The 24,159-nt window shown below is 41.7% G+C and overlaps 1 protein-coding gene across 1 annotated transcript in view; it reads left to right on the plus strand.

Annotated features, from left to right (window-relative positions):
* The window catches only part of LOC125438416 (glutamate receptor ionotropic, delta-1-like), a 446,171-nt gene that overhangs the window by 184,185 nt on the left and 237,827 nt on the right, over nt 1–24,159 (plus strand). The gene's annotated exons all lie outside the window — the stretch shown is intronic.

Here is a 24,159-nt window from a genome sequence, read left to right on the forward strand (position 1 = left end):
TGCAATCTCAGATCAAAGAGTATCAAGATTGGTAGCCATAAATCGACTTCTCCTCCATAAATCTGTCCAAGCCCCTTTTAAAGCTATCCAGGTTAGTGGCCATCACCACCTCCTGTGGCAGCATATTCCAAACACCAATCACACGTTGTGTGAAGAAGTGTTTTCTTTTATTAGTCCTAATTCTTTCCCCCAGCATTTTCAATGAATGCCCCCTGGTTCTAGTATTGTGAGAAAGAGAGAAAAATTTCTCTCTGTGAACATTTTCTACCCCATGCATAATTTTATAGACTTCAATCATATCCCCCCTCAGACGTCTCCTCTCCAAACTAAAAAGTCCCAAACTCTGCAGCCTCTCCTCATAGGGAAGGTGCTCCAGTCCCTCAATCATCCTCATTGCCCTTCTCTGCACTTTTTCTATCTCTTGGTGATGTTTAGGCTACTGCTTGCCTTCGGTCCAACATCCTTTCATTCCCAAGCTGAGATCAGGTAGGCTGAACAGGCTCACATTATATCCAAAATGAAGGTACTTGGAGAAGATGCAATCCATGCTCCGGCAGACCATGAGTAGGAGACCCATTCTAATGTGTCATAGTAAGGAGAATAAACACAACTGCCATAATTGCTTATTCAGAGGCAATTTATTCGTTTTGTGTGTTGTGCATAAGGATGTCAGGCTTTTATAATGTTCTTTAAACAAACCATGAGGCCTGTTTTAGTGGTTTAAGTAGCGGTTTATTTTAGCTCAAATATGTGATATATAAGTATCGTGGATATTTTTGACTGTTGTCAGTCCTCCTGAGCCTATGGTGCAAGCATGCAATAAATTTAAATACTTGCACACTTTTTTTAAAAAAAAAATCAGTGTCTGCAGAATAACCAGAATGAGGAATGCCTTCACTGATCAAAGCATTGTTGATTTGTTTCTGAATTTAAATGAGCAGAAATAGCTTTTTTTTCCCATTAGTGGGCCACTTCTACAAAGACAGGATCAGGATAATGAATATATTTGATGGAAGTGCAGTTAGGAGGGAACAGGAAAAGTTTTTTTTTCACTTTCCATGAGGTTTTGGCTATTGTGGGTCCCCCTACCTGAGCAAACTTGAGAATGCTGCTTCCCCGCAGTTGTCCCCAAGTTCATCTGCTCTGAAGTTATGGTGGACAGTTCCTCTTGGGAAATTCTGAAGATTTGTTAGGGGGGGGGCAGAATTTGTGGAGGGACCTCAGGGTGGTGTCATGCTTCGGGCTGCCAACTTCCAGATGGGATATCAAGATCTAGCGAGGGCAGTTTTCACTGGGGAAAATGGCTGCTTTGGAGGGCAGACTCCACAGCCTTATAACCTGATGATGTCATTTCCCTTCCCAAACTCTGCCCGCCCCTGGCTTCATTTCCAAATCTCAGAGAATTTCCCAAGCCAGAGGTGACCACCCTGTGCTATAAACTCTACCCTCCAAAGATGCCTACTGGGAAATTGGCCTCTATAGTCTGGAAAGCAGTTGTTATTCTTGAAGAGCTCCAAGCCTAACTGTGAAATTAGCACCTCTATCTGGAGTAGACAAATATTATGTGCTTTGCCACAAATATGTTTGAGATTTTGCTCAGCCGACAGAGCAGATAATGTTCTCTGTGTTTTTTTAATTAATGTTACAAGAAAATGATTGCCACCAACGAAGATACTAAACCAAAAAGAAAAAGAAATTGAGGAAGCAAATGAATGCTAACAGTGGAGCATTGGAGGATTTAAATCATAGGAAGGATTAAATTTGACGCAGTTTTGGTATGTCTGGGAGTTGATTATATTTTTAGCACCTTTTTAAAATATATACGTCGGAAGAGCATCGAAAGCAAGAAGTTGCATGACCATCTTGTTACAGCTGCAAAGAATAGACTGGAGGAGGTATATTAGGAGCCGTCATGATATTATCTAATCATGCAAAGCTGTAACGGTCAAAAGACTTTTGGAAAAGTTGCTTTAAGTGAGTGCAGTGTATCCAGGGAGGGAGAGTGCTTTAAAAATAAAGATTTTTTTTAAAAAGGTATCTTTTTCTGTTAGGGATGCATTTAGCCACATGGTAACGCTTGCTGTCTTGGGCCACAGCGTGACTCCCTCTTTTAATTGCCATGCATGAGGCCATTCTCTTGTTCCGAATCCCTTTCCGTCCCTACCGCAGTGCCCTTTCTCTTTTGTTGAGTAATGCCTTAGCATGCAGCGAATGTAATGTGAGAGAATTTTGGCTCGGCAGTCGGTGCCAACATGAACAGGTTTTATTTTACACTTGGCAGCTCCTTCTGGCACGGCTGCCGGGCAGATGGCTGCACATATGAATGAGATCTCTGAAGCATAGGCCATGATCAACCGCCTGTAGCCTCAGGATTCCACCTTGACTGCCCTTTTTTGGTGCCAATGAAGAAGCCAAGGTCCGTAGGCTACAGTTGTTAGGGCGTGGGATGTACTTGCCTACTTTTTTTGACCGTCAAGTCACAGCTGACCTATGGCAGTGGTGGCGAACCTATGGCACGGGTGCCAGAGGTGGCACTCAGAGCCCTCTCTGTGGGCATGCACAGAGTCACCGCCCCCCCCCCCACATCTAGGCTGGCCTGGGCTGCTGGGCTCGATTAAGACCTAGTTTTGGGGAAGTAGTGTAGGTAACCCTGTTAAGTGCTGTTAAACCCCACTGATTTTCATGCGAAGAACTAAAGCACAATCCTTTACCTGGGAGTAAGCTCGGTTGCTGGCAATGGGGCTTGCTTCTGAGTAAACCCTCCTAGGGTCGTGATTCACCCGTTGGAAGAGTTGCACGGTTGCTTCAAAGCAAAGCCACCGACTACCACCAAGCTTACTCCCGAGTAACGCACGCCTCGGAGCCAACCATTTTTTCTAAACGAAAACCTCAGTATTCAGGTTAAATTGCCCTGTTGGCACTTTGCGATAAATAAGTGGGTTTTGGGTTGCAATTTGGGCACTCGGTCTCGAAAAGGTTTGCCATCACCGACCTATGGTCATCCCAGTGGAGGCCTTCAGAGATGGTTTGCCATTGCCTGCCTTTGTGTCACGCTCCTGATATTCCTTGAAGGTCTCCTGTCCAAATCCACACCAAGGTCGAGGCTCAGAGGGCGTGGCTGGCCCAAGGTCACCTAGCAAGTATCCATGGCAGAATGGGGATTCAAACTTGGGTTTCTCAGATCCTAGTCAGACATCTTAACCACTACATCAGACTGGTTCTCACTGGACTGCTTACCTCACAAAAAGAGAATCCGCACCATGGGTATTAGACTCAGTCAGAGGGCCAATAATTGCATATTTACTCCAAAGGAAGATGACCCTGAATAGGGCTGGCTTTAAGGCAATTGGACTGATTGCTCCCAATAGGGTCCTGTGCAGAGGTGGGATCCAGCAGGTTCTCACAGGTTCCCGAGAGTAGGTTACTAATTATTTGTGTGTGCCGAGAGGGGGTTACTAATTGGTGATTTTGCCACGTGATTTTTGCCTTAGTTACGCCCCTCCTCTCAGCAGTAGCGCGCAGAACTTGAAGCAGTCTAGCAGGAGGTGCACCGGCGTGTGTGGCAGCCTGCGCCTGCGTGCATTTGTTTCCCGCCCAAGAACCAGCGCAGCAGCTGCGTCCTTGCCACAGCCCTGCCCAGGAATGCCCCGCCCCCAGAATTCCTGGCCACGCCCCTGTCGTGCCCTGCCAGCCCCATTGGCGCTATGCCACAGTTTGAATCCCACCACCATGGGAACCTGTTGCTAAAAATTTTTGATCCCACCACTGGTCCTGTGTCTAAGGGGGCCCACACTAGGGTAATCTATATTTCAAGTACACACAACAACAAATTGCAACATACACCTAACACCACATGTACTTTTTAAAGGTGACGTACACATTTTGTTTGTTTACTTGTAAACTTACATGTGTGCAGTTTGATATTAAAATGTAGCTTAGATGTGTTTGCTCCATTAACTCACATGCACTTGTAAGTGCACATGTTGATTGCTTTCTATTCTAGCATGGAGATATATCTCTATGGTTCTACAGACCTTGAGGCCCCATCCAAAATGTTCCCAGTTGGGCCGCGCAGCTCCTAAGGCTGGCTTTGACCCTGAATGTACCCTGTTTCCCCGAATATAAGACATCCCCAGAAAATAAGATGTAGTAGAGGTTTTGCTGAATATAAGGCATCCCCCGAAAGTAAGGCGTAGCAAAGTTTTTGTTTGCAACCATGCCCGACGAACAGAACACAGAAAAATAAAACATCCCCTGAAAATAAGACATAGTGCATCTTTTGGAGCAAAAATTAATATAAGACACTGTCTTATTTTCGGGCAAACACGGTAAGATGACCCTGTTAAACTATGTTATGAACATACATAAAATTGTATGGGACATAACATTAACTTACATACAAAAAAAGAAGAGTTTGGATTTAACACATACCCCCTTCCTTCCTGTAAGGAGACTCAAAGGGGCTTACATATTCCTTTCTTCTCCCCACAAAGACATTTTGTGAATTAGGTAGGGCTGAGAGAGATCCAGAAAACTGTGACTGGCCCAAGGTCACCCAGCAGGCTTCATGTGAAGGAGTGGGGAAACAAATCCAGTTCACCAGATTAGAGTCATGTGGAGGAGTGGGGAATCCAACCCTGTTCTCCAGATGAGAGTCCACCTGCTTTTAACCTCTCAAAAAGATGACCTTCTCTTTCTTTGTCATGGCATACCTGGGAAAAAACCCTAGTCTTGTCTTTGAGTAAATAGTATATGATTTGTCTTGGTAGCCAACATAGTGTCACACCACTGAACCACAATGCTGCAGACTGCATGATAAGTGTGCTGATCTGATTGTGTGAATGTTTGAGTTTCCATTTTGGGTGCTGTAAATCTGGCATCTCGCTGGCAGAGCAAATATGATGTATAAAATAAATATGCCATCGCGTAAGAGCTACACGAGGCATTGCTCCAACATCTGCTTTTGTATAAAAGTGTTAAAGAAAAGTATAGTGTGTGTTAAGATATGCATGTGTGAGTGTTAGAAATTTTTTTTCAACAGTTTTGTTTTAACCTAACGCTTTATGATGTAGGATTTGTTCAGACCTCCAACTTCTGTGGATGAATTTAGATAGCTGTTCAAGAGTCCAGGGATGCTGAATTGGTTCTGCTGTGCTTTTAAGCATGCAGCGACTGAACGCCTTGTTGCAAATAGCTCCTGCGGAGCTGAGGGTAGAACAGGATTTAGGCGATTGCGAATGTGTTCTGTAACCAGCAAGGGCAGGTCTAGGGGCTAAATCCAGAGAGTAAGCTTTCTCCCCAAAAGCTTTTTGTGGGGTCAGAGAAACACCAGACCTATTTATCGATCATTATTCGGAGAGGCTTCTTTGCCTGGCGCAGGGGTGTTTACCTGCAGTTTCTCCTTTATTTAATGCAACTTGACCATGTAGACTACTGCTGTGTGATCTAATCCTGCCATTCCTACACTTACACTTCAAGAACCCTGGGGATAATTAGGAAAGGAATTGACAATAAAACTGCAAAGATTGTCATGCCCTTATATCAGGGGTCCCCAAACTTTTTAAACAGGGGGCCAGTTCACTGTCCCTCAGACTGTTGGAGGGCCGGACTAAAAAAAACTATGAACAAATTCCTATGCACAAATGATTGTGAAATGTTTGATTTCACCTTTCAGCCTTTCTGTCATGGTCTATTTTTAGAACAGTGACCAAAGTATGTCAAGTACAGGGTGGGCTCCAAATATTGTTGGGGAGGCTGTGGAATACCTTCCCCTGTAAAAAAAAAAAAAAGCAGAACTTTCCCAATGAAGCATTCCATCTAACCCAGGATTAGGTATCTTCCTGGGTTCTTCCTCCCTAGCAGCCAGCGAGCGATTCACCAGCCTGGCTGATGCCAATGGGAGTGAGGCGGAACAGAAAGCCTGAGAGCAACACATGGAGTAGCCGAGAGGGAAGGGCGGAGCAGGAGGTGCCACGTGTAAGGTTTCCAACTCTGGGTCAGAAAATTCATGGAGATTTGGGGGTGCCATCATGTAATTGCAATCAACAGTCAAGCTAGTCGTTCCTCCTCTCCCTCGAGCCCCCACTGCACATGAATGGAGCCATCGCCGCCATGCCTGGCGGGCCGGATAAATGCCTTCAGGGGGCCACATTTGGCCCCCGGGCCGTAGTTTGGGGACCCCTGCCTTATATAAAGCAGTGGTGCGACCGCACTTGGAGTACTGTGTTCAGTTCTGGTCGCCACATCTCAAAAAGGATATCGAAGAGATAGAAAAAGTGCAGAGAAGGGCAACGAGGATGATTGAGGGACTGGAGCACCTTCCTTATGAGGAGCGGCTGCAGCGTTTGGGACTCTTTAGTTTGGAGAGGAGACGTTTGAGGGGGGATAGGATTGAAGTCTATAAAATTATGCATGGGGTAGAAAATGTTGACAGAGAGACATTTTTCTCTCTTTCTCACAATACTAGAACCAGGGGGCATACATTGAAAATGCTGGGGGGAAGAATTAAAACTAATAAAAGGAAACACTTCTTCACACAATGTGTGATTGGTGTTTGGAATATGCTGCCACAGGAGGTGGTGATGGCCACTAACCTGAATAGCTTTAAAAGGGGCTTGGACAGATTTATGGAGGAGAAGTCGATTTATGGCTACCAATCTTGATCCTCTTTGATCTGAGATTGCAAATGCCTTAACAGTCCAAGTGCTCGGGAGCAGCAGCTGCAGAAGGCCATTGCTTTCACATCCTGCACATGAGCTCCCAAAGGCACCTGGTGGGCCTCTGCGAGTAGCAGAGAGCTGGACTAGATGGACTTTTGTCTGATCCAGCTGGCTTGTTCTTATGTTCTTATGTATGTTCTTAATATCGTGTATCAATATCCCATCACTGGAACAAACCACTACCTAATATCAGGAGGATTTGAGGGTGCCAGATGGCTTCTGGGCACATACTGGAAGTGATGTCAGCACATTCCCCGCAACACTGGGGTGTTGGGACTGGCAGCCCTGGCATGTTAATGTCTCCAAGCTGATCTGGGTTTGGAACCTGAAATTCTTGAGCAGCACACGTAGAAAAAGCAAAATAAAGCTTTATTAAAGAAATTTGGGAAAAGGATTTAAAAACAAGGCATACAATTCTAGCAGTAACAGGATGCACAAAAACAATAGAACTGTCTGTCTACTTACTGGAGTTTAAATGCAGCGTAGTTGGTCCTTGAGACAAAAAAGTTTCCAGAGTTTAATGCATGCATCTTTCTGGCAGCAAGGAGGGGGCGGGGAATGTTCTCCACAACAGCTAATAATCGTAGAATGTCTGGAGAGTTCTGGAAAACTCAGGAGCTGCACACTGTTTTGTGGCATTTATTAGGCTGGTTCTAATAAAAAAGTATTACCTAGATTGTGGTTTGTTTCCGCTATCTGTTCTCTCACGTCCAGAAAGATGTTCATTGTTGGCCTGCAATAACCAAAATAGACAGACCAACCTCTTAAATAAGTTGTATTTTTGGAAAAGCAAACATCGGGCAATTTTGGGTAGCAAGGAATCTACTTTGCTTTCCCAACTCCAAAGCCAGATTCCCCAGTTCTAGTTTTTCCTTTTTTCATTTTTGAAACAGACTCTTCCAGTACTGTATCAAAAGTCTGCTTATAAGCGTAGGCTTCAAAAACCACTGTCAGAAGGAGAATAAATTCCTTTGGCAGAGTGCCCAGGAAGTACCAGTGAATACAGAATCTAATGAAAACAGCAGGATTAGAAATGCATTAAGTAACTTCTAAGAAAAGACTTTGTCCTTATAATAATCATTGAGAAGCAATGGAATACCAATTTAGATGCATATTCTGGCCTGCTTTAATATTTAAAAAAGCCCAGAGTGCATATTTTACAAAGGCACGGGTACAGCTTCTCATAGATGGAAGTACAAAGGAGATGCATAAGCTTCAGTGCAAAATATGCTAGACTAGATAACAGATAACCATATAATTTGATTAGTCTGTGGATACATGGTGGCGCATGTGAACACGACGTTGCTCGAGAAGGGGTTATGAGCTGAGGCCAGCTACAGAGAGCCACAGGAGAGCAAAGCTCAGTCGAAGTCTGACCGGAAAGTGCTTGAGGTGATATGGGAAGCCACGGGAATTGTTTATAAATGGAGAGGCTGGTTTTGCGTCATAGGTGCAAGCCGTGTACAAGAACAGCAATTTCAGGGGAGCTAGCGTGTGTATTGGTTTGCATGGCTTGTTTCTTTCCCCTCTTTGAATACCTTGTTTGTGTCTTTTAAATTCTACTCATATTGGAGCTTTTAGAGTAAGCACCCTCTATTATGAACCAGCAAGAAAGGCGCCTGCAGCCATTTGCAGTTAAAGAACCAAACTGTATCAGAAGTCAGAGCAAGAGACCAAGAAACAGCCAGTATAGGAAAGCTCATCTGTGAAGCTGAAAACCTACCATTTCACATGAGTAATAACTAACATGTTGATTAATAATCCATAAAACTTCTGCAGGCTGAACACTGGATGTTATGAGTTCTTTAACTGGGAAGAGAACCTGAGAAGAGTTGCCAGGTTTATATGATCAGGAGCAGAGGTGGGATCCAGCAGGTTCTCACCAGTTCCCGAGAGTGGGTTACTAATTATTTGTGTGTGCCGAGAGGGGGTTACTAATTGGGTCTGCTTTTCTGTTAGAAATTCCATTTGGTCCAAAAATCATAAAGTCCTGTTGTTTCCTATGTGGCTGGTTAGCAAAGGTAGAAAACGGGATAATTCTCCCTGTTGGGCTGTTTTAAAAACATGTTTTAGAAACATGGTAAAGTTCCTTGTTTAAGGAAAGTATCCTTCTTTTGATTTCTAGAAACAAAATTAAGTATTTGAAAGTCTTAAATATTTGACAGGCAGTCAATTAGAGGAGAAGTAGTTGTTTCTGTTGGCAGTAGACAATAGGACTTGCTATAATGAGTTTAAATTATGGACAGAAAGATACCAGCTGGAAATTAGGAACTTTTTTTTTTTACAGTAAGAGTTTTTTACAGTAACAGAGAAATTATTAATGCCCCACCCCTGGAATGCCTGGCCATGCCTCCGTCGTGCCCCGCCCAGCCCCATTGGTGCTACGCCACTGTTTGAATCCCACCACCATGGGAACCTGTTACTAAAATTTTTGGATCCCAGCACTGATCAGGAGCTAACATTTTGTGTTCATTTTGTTCATTCATCATATTAATCATATCCTACTGGTTGTCTTCTGGACATTACATGTGTTTCAGTTACTTTGTTTCCTATCTCTGTAGTTATTTTGCCCCCCCCCCCCCCCAATTTGGAATTACCTCCTTGGGGTTGGGATTTGCTCTCCCAACAACTCACTCTGCCACACTTTAGATAGATTGGAGGATGACTTCCTGTTTCAGGGTTATTAAAATGTTCACTTGCCCAGCAAGAAGGATGTATGAATTTCTATATCAGGTTTTCCTCCCATCTTGGGATCCTCAAGTGGGGGGAGGGCATTTTTCAACAAAAATCTCAGCAGATCATGTAAGGCTCTTATCCTACCTCCGTGGTGGTGAACCTTTGGCACTCCAGATGTTATGGACTACAATTCCCGTCAGCCCCTGCCAGCATGGCCAATTGGCTGATGGGAATTGTAGTCCATAACATCTGGAGTGCCATAACATCTGGCAGGGGCTGATGGGAATTGTAGTCCATAACATCTGGAGTGCCAAAGGTTCGCCACCACTGTACCTACCTTGTGTGATTTTTGCCTGTGTCTCCAAGCACTGTTGACTTCATGAATCTGAGCTGGATGTGTTTGGTTGGACTAGCAGTGACTTTCCAGGGTTTTGGGTAGCAGTTTTTCACATTGCCCAGTCCTTTTAATTAGAGAGGCCCGGGTTTGAACCCGGGGACTTCCCTGTTTGAAGCAGATGCTCTAGCAATGAGTCATGGCTCCTCCCCTAAGTTAAGAGTTTAGAGCAGCTGGGAGGAGGTATATTGCGGAATCAGAGCGGCAGCTTTAACATGAAATTAAAGAGAAATGTGATCCTCCCTGATCTCTCATGGAGGGAGAGGGAGGACACTTAAATCCTTTTTCATTAGATCTCCCATGTCTCATCTGGGTTGGCTTTGCTGGGGGGGGGGGCATTTCTGTGTCCACTGCCCAGACTGTTATGCAGCAGCTTGCTTGCCTTATAGGGAATATAAACAATGTATTCACCATTTCCCATCCCTACTATGGGGATGTACTTTGATCTAAATTTTCCTCTGGCTCCCCATGCACCACACTGCTTGAAGCCTGCCTTCCAGGAAACCAAAGCAAATCTTTGAACCCTCTCTTCAGCAGCCACAGCGACTATTGTGACATAACCTCTGCTTCTGTTCTCCCTTTCCAGTGACTGCATTCTGGCCAAATCAAAGTTTTTGCTCCTGGTGGTGGCTAGCCAAGTGCAACAGCAGAACAGAGGATGCCACATCAAGCAAACAGAACCCTAAGTGTTAAAAGGTTCACCAAAACTAAGGAGACCATTCAGTGATTATCGGAAAGTGGAGTGTCTTTAGAGATGGCCCTTTTTGGCAGGAATACTTGCTAACTCTTCTGGTTGGCTGGCACCCTGTCATTCTCTCCTCTTGCTGCCTCTCTTTCTCACTTTGCTTACCTTTTAATCTCACCTGGGAGGTTGGGGGCATGCATGGTTCTTCCTTCTCCTATTTTAAGTGATGTCTTGGGTTGAGAGAGAGTGATTGGTCCAAAATGACTAAGTAAGTTTTGTAACAGAATATGACTCTAAATTGGGTCTTCCTAGTCTACTCGAGCATTAAATCACACCAACTTCCTTTCTTTTGCCTCGTCTAATTGTGGAAAAGCAGACATCGAGGTGCCAGAATAACAACCATTTCCAGAGGCTACCTAATGTCATTAAGTTCACCATTTTAATTAATTAGATCAACGAGTTAAAGAACAAGGGGATTTGGCATGGATTACAATTTATTGATTTGCAAATGCATAATCCTGCTCGGCATTGCATAGGTGAGCAAGTCTTAAGACCACATATTAACATGAAATAATTCTCCCAATTTCCGGTGGCAAACTTCAGGTCATGTTAAATTGCTCATCCCTTATCCTGCAGAAGGGGAAATGATAAATGAGAGGGAGCCTTTGGAATTTTCAACATGCTTCAGAATGTAAGAAAACCAGTAGTGGTAGTATAGTTGGGACAGAATATTTGACAGTTTAAGAACATTTTAATGCTGTTTCATCTGTTATAAGGGCAGCGAAGGTATAAATGCACTTCATGTAAAATGAAGCTATGCCTGTCTACATTGATTTTTTAAAAAATTAAGCATCATCCAGAATCCAGGCTTTTTCCTGGTGTGTTTTTCCATTTCTTTTCACAAATGAAGAAAAGAAAAAGTGTTGATCAATAGTACAAGAAACCAACCTGCCGTTCTTCAAAAATATCCATAAAGAATCCAGGATCCATCTTGAGAAAATTGATTTCTGTTTCACTTCCTTAAGATGTAATTTCAGCAAAGCTTGAGGGTTACAATGGATTCGCCTGCCTTTTCCCACTACAAGGTCTGTGGAACTGGGTCATAGGAAAGATTCTGCACAATGCTTGAAACTCCCCATCACGATTCCTGTGTTTCCTGAAAAGATTGGTTGCTGGGTTAATGCCTTCATTATTCTCCATGGCTCCCTGCATCATTATGCATTTCATAAAGATGAAGAAGAAGAGTTTGGATTTATACCCCACCTTTCTCTCCTGTAAGGAGACTCAAGGTGGCTTATAAGCTTCTTTCCCTTCCTCTCCCCACAACAGAAAACTTGTGAAGTAGGTGAGGCTGAGAGAGTTCCAAAGAACTGTAACTAGCCAAAGGTCACCCAGCAGGAATGTAGAGCTGATTCCGCATAGGCCAAAAACAGCAGTGTGAAAACAGTGTGAAAATGGTGTAAAAGGATTTAAAATGGTGTAAAAGGGATTATACTGTTTTCACACCATTTTCACACCACTGTTTTTGGCCCGTGCGGAATCAGCCTAGGAGTGTGGAAACACATCTGGTTCACCAGATAAGCCTCCACCACTCAGGTGGAGGAGTGGGGAATGAAACCCAGTTCTCCAGATTAGAATCCACCTTCTCTTAACCACTACACCACTTTGTAAATAGAGTTCAGGGAAGAGAGCCAAATCCTCCCCCCCCCCCCCCCCCCCCCGCAAAATGGCCCCATGGCACAAATGCCATTCCCTTCTCATTCATGCCTTGCTTCTGGTGGGATCAACTTGTACCCATCAGGGAACAGGTCTTGTTCTTGCAATCTGTAATTGCTGATCCTCACTTAGGAACAAGTTTCTTAAGCTGTTTTTTCAGAGAGTGAAAGGCATTTTGGAAGAAGGATCACTTCTCACAGTTCAGTTTTCACTTCTCACTCATCCCATGTTTGCCAACAATTTTTCAGGTTTTTGTAACTACCCCAAAACAAAACAGTGTGTGTACTCTGTGGGAAGTTAAATCTCTCTGAATTAGTTTCCAGTTCTTAGGAATGATTGCCCATCCAGCCTTTTTTGTTGTACAGATTAGTAGCATGTACTGAGATCCTAGTAGTATCCATGAGACAGAATTTTACATCTGCCATGAATGTTAGGTAAGGTGTTGTCTGTTGGGCTACTATCTGTATTGTGGGAATGATAGTGATTTTAGTAACCTTTATTAAAGGATGGCTATAAGGATTATAAGAGGATATATATGGAGGGTTTTTTTTAATACAAAGGTATATAAATACCACATTTATTATTTGATTATGGCATCATTATGGTTGGCAGAATATCAAACAGAAAAGGCCCAAGAAACCTGTTGGCCCAAGAAACCAAGTACTCAGTCCACCTTTGAAACAGAAAAAAAGCATATGAGAGCATTTTTGTCTATGATAGTCTTTTGCGCTGAGGAAATATTGATTTTTCCATGCCAAATTGTAACTAAAAGTAACTTATAGATATTTAAAGTGGGGCACGTTCTATTTTCGATCCATTGATCCTCCAGGTCTTTTTATTCTTCCACCTTTTGAAAACACCATGATTTTAGATTTTTCATAACTCACTTTAGAGCTACAATAATGAATGAACAGTTTAAAAACTTTTTGAAGTCAATTCTCAGATTTTGATAGCAACACAATGTCATCTGCATAAAGCAATACTAAAATTTCATGATTGGCTAAAACTGGTTATTTGCACTTGGAGTTCTACAGACAGGAAGTCAAATAATTCATAAAAAGGATTAAAAAGAAGGGGAGGTTAAAAGTGTCTAATATCCTTTTGGAGAGAAATAGTATCAAACAAGAAGGCATCAGATTTGAGGAGTGGGGTTCTCATATAATTTAGAAATTTGCCAGAGGAGTTTCTTGTTTACTGTGGTTTTGACCTGTTTATCCCAAAGTTGGTGTCCTGAAACAGAATCAAATGTCACTTAGAGATCCATAAAAGCTGCATAAAGGTGATCTCCTGGGTTTGAAGGATATTTTCCAGCTAGATTGTACAAAACGAGACAGTAATCAAGAACAGACACACCTCTTTTGAAGCCTGCCTGTCAGGGTGCAGAATTGATTCTTTTTCAAAGAGTTCAAGAGCTTAATATATAGGGAGGCTGCATATTTCTTACCAACTACTGACAATAATCATATGGAGTAATAAATTGCCTGATCACATTGGGGTCCCTTTTTATATATGGGAACAATTATCACATGTCTCCTTGACAGTGATATAATTCCTGAATTGTTCATTTGGGTGAAAACAGGAGCCAGCAAATTACTCCACCCCTGTGAATCAACCTTCCAGAGATCATTTGGTATAAAATCTGGCCCTGGTGCTTTAACTGGATGTATTTGCTTAAATTTCTGGAGAGATGCATGCTGGAAGATTTGTTTCTCTAGAAAGGTCATTATTGACAGCATTCTAGAATGTGTGTGTTTCATTATTGATAACTGAAATGAGAATGATCCACACCTTATGTAGAGTGAGCCATTTTTTTATATACTTAAACAGTAGTTTAAAAGAATGCTTTAGTGACATTAGCTATGACGTATGGGAAGATCGGTTTGAATGTTTAAAAAGATAATGTTTTCTCTAAGCTTTCTAGTATTTTCTTTGCACTCTTTGTCAAATCACACATTCTTCTCTGTTTAGAAGCTTGGGGCAACTGGTTGCAGACTGTCTTGAAGAGCTCCTGAATAGTTGAAAAATTTCTATTATTTGAAACGATCTTTCGAGCTGTAAAGTTCAGTGTGAAGAAGTGTGCACTCCCTTAAATCCATTATAGCATTTGCTTTGTGCATTAATGAGGAGGACCACCCGAGGTTTTAAATTATTTGGGCCCTGAAATATGTTACATACTGCCTTTGGGGTTAACATAGAGTCTGACAGGAGCTGTGCTGTAAACTGTAGAAGGAAATGGTCACACTTGCCCCTCACCCACAAATACTCAGCCCCCCCCCCCATTATGTATCTGTGGCAAAAGCCCAGAGTAGGCCAAAACATAATCAGACTAGAATCTCTACAAGTCATAGAAGTGTAGTCCTTTGATAGATTTATTCCTCTGTACCCATTGAGAATCACAAGATCATGATTTATTGCACAACTGAGTAGACGTTTGCTGGCCAAATTGATTGTAGGATCTCTTGAAGTTCTTTCAAAAAGATTGGATTGGATATTTAATTTATATACCACCCTCCCCAAAGAGGCTCAGGGCGGTGCACAACAACATGACATCATACAACAACTATCAAAACACAACACCAATAAACATAGGATCAAATATAACATAAATATCATAAACATAACATCATGAATATAACATAAACATAGCAGCATAACAGCAGTAAACAGCATTGTAAATATAACATTGTGAACAGTAGTAAACATAACCTTATAAATAACAAATATCAATGGTCAAACATCATAAACTATAAACAATACTCTAATAACCTAACACCATCAAACATCATAAACATAACATCGTAGATATAACATTACAAACATCAGTAAACATAACATTATGAACATTTAAACCACAATGAATATAGCATTAAACATAGTATTATAACAATCACAATAATTATAACGTCAAACTGTTAGGCAACATAATCATAGACAATAATAAACATGGATGGCACTTTCCCTTTCTGTAGCATAAACTACAGAGAACACCATAACCTAGAAACCACATTCTACAGCTACTATAGCAACATAACAATCTAAGACTAACACTCCAACAATCAAAAGGCAACAGTATAAATTACTGTAGCCTAGTTGCCAAAATTAAACACAATCTCCATTTCACTAAGCTAAAGCTAAACTCAACTAAGCCAGCCTAATACATAACTGCCATGACTTAGACTAATAAATAATACAGATATGGATCTGACACATAGTTAGAGATGCCAGCTAGCCCTGCTGACATAACATTCTCATCACTAGTCTCAATTTGGGCATTAAAAGCCCCAGCTAGGAGTAATAATGCTCAAGGATATCAAATTGTGATTTTTCCCAAAAAGTACTCTAATTCATTCCCAAAAAAGTGTTCTAACTCATTCCAGAATTTCCTTAAAGGAATTGAGAGGGATAGGTACACTGCAGTCATTAGCATGGAGATTGGGGTGCTGTCTGGTTTCCGGGCTGTATGGCCGTGTTCTAGCAGCGTTCTCTCCGGACAGCATTCTCTAGAGTCTAGCTGCTAGAACACGGCCATACAGCCCGGAAACCAGACAGCACCCCAGTGATTCCGGCTGTGAAAGCCTTCGACAATAAGATGGAGATTGTATGAAAACTGCAAGTACAATTTGTGAAGAAGCAGCCAAAGCTAAGTGGGCAGCCAAAGATGCCAAGCCTGTCTTTGTATGGCCTTTGGGAAACCTATGATGGGTCTTCACTGTAAACGAACGAAACCCCAGAAGGTAAATTGGCTCCTTTGAGCAAGATTCTTGAACTAATATAATCTGGAAGCTTGAAAGTTAGACAGCAATAGGACCTCTCAGTCTACCTACCATTCCAGCCAGTAGTATTCCACGAAATAACTTCTATACCCAACACAGGAGCTAGTCAGTTTGATAACTTGGCTGAATTTGCAGCAATAAGATGTAGAGCACTGGTCTTTAAGGCTGCAGATTCTTTGTTGTCAATCATCAACAATTCCTGACGAGAAAAGTTTGAGTTTGGAGCTGATAGGTTTGTTGGAACAAGAATCATTCTGTTAATGTGTCTTGAAAGAGAGTTGATTGGCTGAGGTCCTGCACCGGTGGTGGGTTCCTTTCTGATATTTTCCAAAGAGTTATAGAGCATCTGAATGCAACTAATTAAATCATCTTGATCTGTAGAGGGGAAAGCACCAAAGGAGGATAATAAATCCTCTTCCCCAGCATATTCATCACCTTTTATTCCTAGGCTAAACATTGCTTCTCTTGATTTCGGGACCTCAGGACTCTGTGAGAAGCCATCCATGATCCCTATAATAGGACCATCTAAGGGAAGATCCTGGGTTAATGCCAGTCTTGGATATCTGGCAGATGATCTTTTTTTTGAGCTCATTTGAGGCAGAAGATTGAACCAAACAGCAGTTAGCTGGCAAGCTGGCACGCTCCCAAGCGTCCAAATTAAATACTCATTAGTAATTCCTGTTATCTCCCAGCTCTTAAAGTAAATAGCCAGGTGTTGTTAGAATTGTCCACTTCAGAAGGTCACTTCCCCAAGGACTCAGTCAACTTGATTGGTATCCCTGATAGTGATAAGAAGAGGAAAGATGAGAGAAGCAATGAGCAAGGTAGGGAAAGGAGAGGCACTGGCTAAACATGGATGACTGAACAAATGCAGCTATGGCTATGTTGATGTCATGGAGACTCCCATATGAACCTGTGCAGCTGCTAAGGTCATCTTACAAGGCCCTGATTTGAGTTTCCCTGCCTCCTATAACTGTGTGGATGGAAGCCCAGCAGAGTACATTTTTCAATTGTGGCATGAACACTATGGAACTGTCTCTCCAGGGATATTCACCTACCCCTTCTGTCACTTTTGTCTACTCGTGAGTAAAGACTTTTTGGGGGGGTTTCTTCTTTGGGAAGAAAGGTGGCATCCAATATTGCAAAAAACAATAACTGTGCAACCCAAACTCCAGTCACAGCTGTGGGAATGGACTAGAATGTCTACAAATTGTATTTGATACTAAGGAATATTAAGTTTGTATGAACCAAAGATTTGAAGAAAAAATGGGGTTTCTGTATAGAGACCAGCATGCCTGCATGTTAGCAGATGGTCATACTGCATGTTAGAAGCTTGTTAGTGATTATGCAGGCAAGCAAAGATAAATATCTTTAAAATCTTCTCACTAAAGGTTAATACATGACAGAAGACATATACTTTATAACTTTGTTAAAGCTAGCTATATGGGATTCCTAAGGGAAATAAAGAGATCAGAGATTAGAATAGAAATGAATGTGATTAGTTAAATAGAAAAGTGTTTTTATATATATGTTAAAAGAACCACAGAAATGATAATGAGAGATTCATATGTACTGGTATTTTACTATTAGTCTACTGTAATAGAATCGAATGGTATAATTGTTAAAATCAATGTTTGTATAATCTGTTAAAGTAAAATCATTTTAAACTGGGAAAAGGAAAGTTTTATGATCTAGGGAATGTATGTAAAAACCTACATACCCTGGGGAGGTATCTCTCTTCAGGAGCAAACTTAGAAAAGTAGGAAAACAGGTTATTCTTGTAAACCAGAAAAGGCAGAAGTTAGTTTTATTGCAGCCGTTTGCATATGGGCAGAGGGACGTGAGCAAACAGCATGCAGCGTTTGTGTAACAGAAGGAATGTGACACGTAGAGTAGAGGCTGTCTTAATGTGACAAGGAAACAGAATCATCCAATGGGATTTTAAGGTTCATGCTTATAGCACATGAAAGGGGTATGGATCTTATGGGATACGTTTACAGGTATGATTGTGTGACGTATGTATTCTTTGTATCTATAAAGACTAAGGTCTTTCGTATGGTGGGTGTGTCTCTCTTTTGAGAGCACCTAGAGGGGTCACCTTCTGTTCAGTAAAAAACGTTCTGTTTTGTTTCTGATGTCAGATGTCTGATGCTTTTTTGTTGTTTGTTTCTAATCTATCTTTTCTCAAGACAGCTGCGCAGGCCGGACATGGGTTCTGGCCTCACACAGCCTTCTAAACCACTGACTTCAGTGGACTGAAAATGGCATAATTGCTTAAGATGGTGGTGCTAGAGTGATGATGGTTCCTCCTTGTGTTTTTGATTATTGGATTGCCATTTTAAATTCTGAAGAGATTGAGAACCTTGAAATTTATTTATTTATTTATTCTATTTTATCACATTTCTAGGCCGCCCTTCCCCTTAAGGGCTCAGGGCAACTTTCAACATACAAAATCACAATTTAAAACCAATAAAAATGATAGCAGCACCCCCAGATGGCGATACTATAATTTACAATAAAATAACTGCACCCTAACCTTGCTAAAAACATAATTGGGGGGACAAAGAAGAGGGAGGTCATTTAGATGGTACCCCCAAAGCTGCCTCAACCATAGGTCTGGTGGAACACCTCTGTCTTACAGGCTCTGTAGAACTGCATTAAGTTCTGGCATTAAGTTCAGTCCTGGTCTCATTAGACTGGGCAGGAGCTAGGGCCGAATGAACACATGTGGATGTGGTATCTCATAACCTTTCTCTCAGGTGTTCAGTGCCATTTATCATAACCTTGTGAACTCCCCTTGATCCACAAGCCACATTTCAGAGACCGCCATCCTACAACATTGTGAGAATTACGAATGCACAATTCTTCATGCAGAGCAGACACAGGAGGGGCAGCGTGGTGCACACTCCCAAACAGCTGTGGCAAATGTAGCTCTTCCTTGCAGTATGTATTTGGAAATGCTGTAGCACAGCGGCACAGAAATAAAGGATGTAGCTTGTTTGCCAATCGATCCACTCTTTCACCTCAGATAAGGAGGTCTTACAGCATTTTCCCTTTTCCTTTCCAAGGATTAAAAATCCCAAAGAAACAGATTATATAAGGTCAGAGTGAGGTGAATGTTAACTGTCAAAATGTCTCCTGTCTGTGCTCAGCCCTGCAAATATGTGAATTTGGTGTGACATATTGCATATTGCAGACTGCATATTGGAAGGAAAGAAAGTTGTAATTAGCATTTCTCCCCTTGTCCCCTCAGCAGTGTGTGTGTGTGTGTGTGTGTGTGTGTGTGGAGGGCGGGGTGGTCAGACTAAGCCCTCAGATTTCTTTCAGTTACTTTATAATACGCATAGTATTACATGCATTAGTATTGCTTTTGTTTTAGCCTAATGACTAAGAATAGCCCAGCTTAGCCCAAAGCTCATCAAAATTGGGAAGCTAAGCAGGGTCAGCCATAGATGAGAGAAAGCCCAGGAACAGTTAGGTTACTATGTGGAGGAAGGCCATGGCAAACCACCTCCACTCCTCTCCTGCATGGAGCTCCCAATATATGGAGTCACTATGAGTTGGCTGTGATTCAGCATCATACTTGCCTTCTTCCAAAGTCTAAGGAGCACTACAAAAGCCTCTTTTGATAGCAAAAAAAAAAGTGTTTAATTCATTTAGGCGCCACAAAAGAGGATTGTCTTATACAAGGAAGTGCAGATAATCTTATTGTGCAAAGATGCAGGGTGAGAAATCTGGAAGTGTGTGTGATGTACTTTTCCTCTCGCAGTCTTAACAGTAATTAATCTGGGGATTTACTTATAGCTGTCAAAATTGGTTTGTCGCGACAAATGTTTCTATAAATGGAGAGTCAGCAAGCAAATGGTGTCGGAAACGCTTTGCAAAGATGAGATTAAACCTTAAACCAAACAGATTTTGTCTATCCCAATGATAGATTAGAAGAAGTCTCTTGCGATCTTACGAGGGAGGAACTTTACTGTAGGAGGCCTTCCCTAATATTTATTTATGGTGATTCTGGAAGGGGGCAAGGGATAGGGAAGGCTTGGCCAAAAAAAAAAAATTGAAAATGAAAGTTGAAAGTATAACATTCAAATCAAATCAAAAACCTTTAATGGCATATTATAAATAATCAGCAAAGTGCATAGAAAACTATAACATTGTTCATAAGTGTTCTACCCCAAACAATGGCTCTCAAACCCACTTCTAAGCTTACTGTACTTTTCCCACATGTAAAGTAATGCCATGAAACTTTCTCCTTTGCCAGCATAAAAACAGAAGAGTCCGTCTTCAGTTACCAAGTCTATATTTTACACTTCATGCTTAGTATTAATAAATATATCGACTTCTTGGTCATTTTGTGCATTGCATGGAGACAAAACCCCAAATTTGCCACCGGTGTGCCACTCCCTGTTCATCCTCTTCCTCTCCTTCATTCCTGTCCTCATGATTGACTGGTGAGAAGACAGTGACCTACTTTTGTGCCTTCACCCAGATTCTAAGAGCCACTGATACAAGTCCCGATAAAGACTGAAGAGTATGGGACTGTCTCAAGAATATGCTTTGTGTCTGTTACCCGTGCAGAGCACAACATTCATGCATATCTTCTCCTAATGTTAGGAAAACAGCTGCTGGATTGGAACAAAATTATGTCGAGTCCAGGCTTCCTGGTTCCAACATCAGCTAGCAAGATGGCTCCAAAAAATTCACAAGGAGGGCACAAAGGTGACAGCCCTCTTTTTCTTCAATATAACGACATTCAGAGGTATACTGCCTCTGAACACAGATCATATTTTGACCATTGTGGCTAATACTCATTGATAGACCTACCCTGTATGAATTCGTCTGGTTCTTTTTTTTTAAGCCACCCAAGCTAGTAGCTATCCACCTTCCCTTGTAGCAGTGAGTTTTATAAATTCATTAAATGCCTGAATGAAGACGTTCTTTCTTTTGTCTGCCCAAATCTACTGCCTGTCAATTTCAATTGATGCCGGTTTTACTGCTGTGACAGTGGAAAACATTCTCACTGTTGATAACTTTTTTATAGTATCCTCTTTTGTGTCCTGCAACCTTTCTTCGCCAAAAGGTTTTAAAAATAACTAAAACTTTTAGCAGAGACTTTCCTGGGGTATATCTCCAGGGTGAGTGGTGATTATACAAGTAAAGTTTGAACTACTCTGCCTAACCTGGATAGGCAAGGACAGTCCAATCTTATCAGATCACAAAAGCTAAGGATGGTTCAGCCCTGGTTAGTACTTGGATGGGAGTCCACCAAGGAAGTACAGGCAGGCAGTGGCAAACCACTTCTGACTGTCTCTTGCTTGAAAATGCTGTGGTCAGCTATGCCTTGATGGCACTTTCCACCACTGATATTAGGTAATGGATCTCAGATGTTCCTTATGTGTTCAGTGCAGTATGTGTAGTTGTTTGAGTTGTTCCTGTACGACTCTTTTATCTGTGTAAAACTGTAATGTGCAGTGTTCCATGATACTGGGGAAAGGTCAGCTGTTTTATGGGATGGTTTTCAAACTGTGTTCTTCTGGGAAATGATGGTTAGTTTATTTTTTCAGTGATTGATGATGAGTGAAGAAGTTGTCTGCAAAACCTAAATACAGCTGCTGATCATTCCTTACAGCATGGAGATACAGGGGAATGTTAGACGCAGTCTTTGTGGGCTATGGTGAAACCAAATAAGCCTTCTCAGTGTTCCCTGGGAACTGAATGCACACCCAACAACATGTCCCAGAATCCTGTCCAAAACACCAGGATTAGTGGCATTTAAAAGAGATACTTGCAGAGATGATATTCTAGCAAATTCTACTACATGAACAACTTTGTATACATTGCTTTGAAGCAAGCATGCTGGACGCAGCAGTTTAGGTAACATGCAGAACTGAAATAATGGTACAGCTCTATGGTAAGTGATAAACTGCAATACTGTAGTCAAACCTCTGCTCGTGATCTGAGTCTGATCCCAATGGAGGAGGAAGAGGAAAAGGAAAAAGTTTCGATTTATGCCCCACCTTTCTCTCTTGTTAAGCGTCTCAGAGGGCTTGCAAACTCCTTTTCCCTTCCTCTCCCCACAACAGATACCTTATGAGGGAGGTGGGGCTGAGAAAGTTCTGAAGAACTGTTCTGAAGACTGGCCCAAGGTTACCCAGCAGGCTTCATCTGCACAGCAGGGAAACAAATCCAGTTCACTAGATGAGACTCTGCCGTTCATTTGGAGGAGTGGGGAATCAAACCCAGTTCTCCAGATTAGAGTCCAGCTGCTCTTAACCACTACACCAGGCTGGCTCTTAAGTTATTTAGGTAGCTGGTCAAGATTGACTCAGACTTTGATCCTTCTGAGGTTGGTAAAATGAATACCCAACTTGTTGGGGGTAAAGTATAGATGACTGAGGAAGGCAGTGGCAAACTACCCCATAAACCAAGTCTACCTTGTTGTGATGTCATCCCATGGGTCAGTAATGATTCGGTGTTTGCACCTTTATCTTTATCTTTGTGTTGACCGGGAACATTTTAAGAAGAACATCCTATACCTTTTTTTTGCCATCATGTTGTGGGAACTGGGCCGAGTGCCTACAAATTGTATTTGATCGAGGAATATTAAGTTTGTATGAACCAAAGATTTGAAGAATCAAAATGGGGTTTCTGTATAGAGACCAGTAGGACTGCATGTTAGCAGCAGGTCAAACTGCACGTAGCAGTTATGCAGGCAAGCAAAGATAAATATCTTTAAGATCTTGTCACTAAAGGTTAATAGGTGACAGAAGACATATACATTTATAACTTTGTTTTTGGTTAGAACCAGCTATAGGGGATAGCTACATGAATAAACAGAATCATAAAAGAGATCAGAGGTTAGAATAGAAATGAATGTGATTAGTTAAATGGAAAAAGTGTTTTTATATATATGTTAAATGAACACAGAAATGATAATGAGAGATTCATATGTACTTGTATTGTACTGTAATTCTATTATATTAGAATCGAATGGTATAATTGTTAGAATCAATGTTTGTATAATCTGTTAAAGTAAAATCATTTCAAACCTGGAAAAGGGAAGTTTATGGATCTTAAACAATGGGATGTAAAAACTTGCATACCCTGGGGAGATATCTCTCTTCAGGAGCAAACTTAGAAAAGCAGGAAAACAGGTTATTCTTGGAAACCAGAAAAGGCAGAAGTTAGTTTTATTGCAGCCGTTGGCATATGGGCAGAGGGACGTGAGCAAACAGCATACAGTGTTTGTATAACAGAAGGAATGTGACACGTAGAATAGAGGCCGTCTTAATGTGACAAGAATCATCCAATGGGATTTTAAGGTTCATGCTTATAGCACGTGAAAGGGGTATGGATTATGTACGTGGGTATGGGGATGAACTGTGACATATGTATTCTTTGTATCTATAAAGACTAAGGTCTTTCCTATGGTGGGCGTGTCTCTCTTCCGAGAGCACCGAGAAGGGGGGTGTCTCTCTTTCGAGAGCACCCAGAGCGTGCCTTTCCCTCGGGAGAGTTCACCTTCTGTCATCTTCTATATTCTGTTCAAGTAAAAACGTTCTGTCTGTTTCTGATGTCAGATGTCTGATGCTTTTTTGGGGAGTTTGTTTCTAACCTATCTTTTCTCAAAACAGCTGCGCAGGCCGGACATAGATTCTGGCCTCACAATGTCATAGCTAACATATGGCAACCCAGTAGTGTTCAGAACTGATTTGCCATTGCCTTCCTCCGGATAACAACTTTGAGCTTGTTTGGTGGTTCCCCATCCAAATACTAGCCAGGACTAATTTTCCTTCACCTCTAGGATCTGATGAGATCAGCCTAGCCTAACCAGGTTCCTATACGATAGTGAAAATCTGTTGAACTCCTATGCAACTTTTTAGTAGTTGTTCCAGTTTTGGGATCAGGCAATCTAAGTTGAGCTCATTGAACTGGAAATGCTACAAAGCAAAATGATGTTTACCTTTTATTGACTTTATTAAACAATGACTTGTCACAGATACCACAACCAGAGCAATTACAGCGTACACGGTGTGTGCTGGCATGAACAAACAATAAAAATGTGATGAACTTGTGAGCTGAGTTAAGAATTCTCCATTACAATTACAAGTACTCATGGTTACTCTCCACAACACAACAATTGGAATAGCTGATAGTCATCTCATCTTAAGTCAAGAAGATAGGGGTAAGCCA

Source organism: Sphaerodactylus townsendi, linkage group LG08, assembly GCF_021028975.2.
Source record: "Sphaerodactylus townsendi isolate TG3544 linkage group LG08, MPM_Stown_v2.3, whole genome shotgun sequence".
NCBI lineage: Eukaryota > Metazoa > Chordata > Lepidosauria > Squamata > Sphaerodactylidae > Sphaerodactylus > Sphaerodactylus townsendi.